Source organism: Puntigrus tetrazona, chromosome 24 (assembly GCF_018831695.1).
Source record: "Puntigrus tetrazona isolate hp1 chromosome 24, ASM1883169v1, whole genome shotgun sequence".
Lineage (NCBI taxonomy): Eukaryota > Metazoa > Chordata > Actinopteri > Cypriniformes > Cyprinidae > Puntigrus > Puntigrus tetrazona.
This window is the reverse complement of record NC_056722.1, coordinates 12,598,096-12,601,082: the sequence shown is the minus strand read 5'-3', so window position 1 is coordinate 12,601,082 and position 2,987 is coordinate 12,598,096. Positions and strand designations below refer to the sequence as shown.

At 40.5% G+C, this 2,987-nt stretch overlaps 1 protein-coding gene across 1 annotated transcript in view; it reads right to left on the bottom strand.

The window, feature by feature from the left end:
* Positions 1–2,987, bottom strand: part of LOC122330205 (transcription factor AP-2-alpha-like) — an 11,633-nt gene that overhangs the window by 7,388 nt on the left and 1,258 nt on the right. The window lies entirely within an intron of this gene.

Sequence of the window (2,987 nt, the reverse complement as noted above, 5' to 3'; positions counted from 1 at the left end):
ATGTTTTGTTATCGCACTAATAATTTATTTAAACAGAAAGCCGAATATGCATTTTACCTGGTCGAGGACAAAAATGTCAAAACATTTTAATTAGAATAATGCCCATATAGAATAATATGTAATTCTACATTAAAATTTACATCGATAGTTTGTTCATTCGGCAATTGAAGTTAATAAAGGCAAATAAAAAAGAATCAGAACTCACATCAAATATTAAGTCTTTGTAATAGCATTTTATGCTACCGATTACCGCTTGCATGATGGAACAGACAAAACGCAAGGATAAAAATAATACTACATAAATAAAAAAAAAACAAAAAAAACAAACAATCGGAGAGTAAATGCTGAGCGCAGTCTTCAGATTTTTTTTTACTCCCGACAGTCACTCACCATCGCGGAAAAACTGTGCACTAACATCGGCGAGGATTTCCGAGGACTTCAAAAGACAAGAATTTCGGAGGAACAAAACGAAAACGAACGTGCGAATTAAATCAAGCCAATGATAACTGTAGGGCGAGGTGGCGGTGGCCAGCGTTCAAATAAAGCAATAATCCATCAGAATTTGGGTAAATTCCCACTGTTCTTCATCTGCTGTTTAGATGCAATGCTTTTCTCTAAAGTTTCCTAGATCCCCTTGGCGTCTCCCGGCTCTGTCAGTGAACTGTTCCCTCGCTTGAGCTCATGTTAGCACAGATCTGCTTCTTCCTCTGCACTCCTAATGGTAGATATTCATGACTATTAATATTACACGAATACTTAATAAGAGAAGAATGGTCGGAAATCGAGCGTGAAGCGAGGAAGCAACTCAAGGCAGACTGCACTAAATGACGTCCATTGAATGGGGAATCAGTATATCTAATCAGAGATGAGGAGAGAGAGAGTGAGTGGGAGAGAGAGGGAGAGAGAGACAAAAGAGGGACATTCTCCTGCGTCTGACGAATCAGAGAGGGGGGAAACATTTTAAAAGGTTCGAGGGCAAGCAAAAGTGAAAGAAAGACAGAACGAGGGGGGAAGAACACGGGCAAGGAAACAATGTGCACCTCTGATTCTGGTGAAAATCCAGCAAACGCTGAGGGCATCTGGGCTGGCACATTTTTACTGTTCACTAGATGCTCGTCTAGCTCATTGTTTTTCACGTTAGCCTTCGTCTGTTCGCGCTCCACGGCCCACTAAAATCCCCCGCCACGATTTCAACAACGGCCAAGACGCATCAACGCACGCCGGTGCCGCTCAACCCACCGCCGGAGCAAAATTCGACAAACTTTACGCGCGTATATCCATCCCGCGCGCTTCCCTCCAAGCTCTCTCGTCACACGCGAGTATTATGAAACAGAAAGTAATTACTTATTACAATTAACGCGAGCCCGCGAGTCGGGAGAAAGAAACTCGCGAGGACACGCGGAGCACAGAGATTCTTTCCTGATCGTGGCGCGTGTGATTCTCCACAAACGAGCATAAACACGTTTAACTGGCTTCACCACTCCAAAAACTACTCCCATATATTAACCTACTGCATTCACCAAAACAAATCATGCCGAATACTGGAGGGGTGGGAGATCAAATACAAAAAAGACAAATACATTTATTTTAAAGCGAAATTGTATACGGAAAAATGTGCAGTTCATGCGTTTGATTGTTTATCAGAACGTACGTTTGGTGAGTTTTTTGTCTATACTGCGTGAATGATTTTTTTTGTACTACAGAACTTCTACGTGCATTTAATATATGGTGCGTGTGTGTATTGTTATTGTTATTGTTAATATTACGTTGGAAAATGACATGTGTTCTGGATCGTGCTGTATTGCAGTGTTATTTGTTACTTGTTCTTGTATTACATTGTACACGTACAGCACAAAATAAATAAATAAAATAAATAAATAAAATAAAAGCTTACTGATTTAAAAGTTAAACCGGTTCAGAAATATGGTTAATATCATGCAATATTCGGTATTAAAAGCCTGGTTAAGCCGCTTACCTCGCAGTCTTCATATTTAATATTATCAGTTAATTTCCAAAGCATTTTCATTGGTTGTGGATAGAGTGAAGCGCGCCTTCGCTTGAGTTTGACACAGTGCACAAGGCTCGAGCTGCGCGCTCAGATCTCCCTCTAATGGTGGAAGAGAGAGACTCGAGAGCTACTGTAATAACCCTCATTAGCATATCAAGAGACCAAAGCCAATGAATATACACAGGTAGAAACTGCATCGAGAATTCCAGTAAGAATACCTTTACTGAGTTCCATTTGTATTTCAAAAGGGAACTGTAAATGCAAGGGTTACCATCCGCGGTGAAGGATGACTTCACCTTTTCTTTTGAATTAATCATCCAATTGGATTAATTCAGAGTTAGTAGGCCAAGTATAACCCGAACCATTACAAAGATTTGTCTTTCTTTTTTTCAAAGGACGCTTTCGGTTGCACGCGCGCGTTCTTCGTGAAGTTTTAGATTTTCGAATCTATAACCTGAAAAAGTGAGCAACCTATTTATTGGACTGCTGCAGCATACACGTGATTCGGTGGGAAAAAAAAACACACACACCGATTCCAGTCTGGCAATTGTAAACTGTTGTTTTAGTCCTATCGTGAGCCCGGGCCTGTAAAAATACTCTCAATAGTGTTATGCAAAAAAACCCCGATTCTTCAGTAGATATACATGTATTTAGAGCGTGTAACGGCGCGATTTGATAAATGTAAATAATTAACACAACAACGTGGCTTGTTAAATGTGAATGAGGTCAGGAGACAGGTCGCCGAAGTCGTAAGGCGTTGTCTCTCCCTTATCTCCATTACCATTTTTGGTGGGGTGAGTCCAGTTGTCATTAATGAGAGGCCGAAAGAAACTAAGACACAATGACGATTAAGAGAAGCAAAGAAAACGCGCGATAGAAATAGTTGGGTGTGCTGCTTTGTTGTTCGCTTCTTATTGACTTGGGGGTCCGCATCATTGAAACCAATCGCACAAAAGAAAAAAAAAAAAAGCAAAACTAG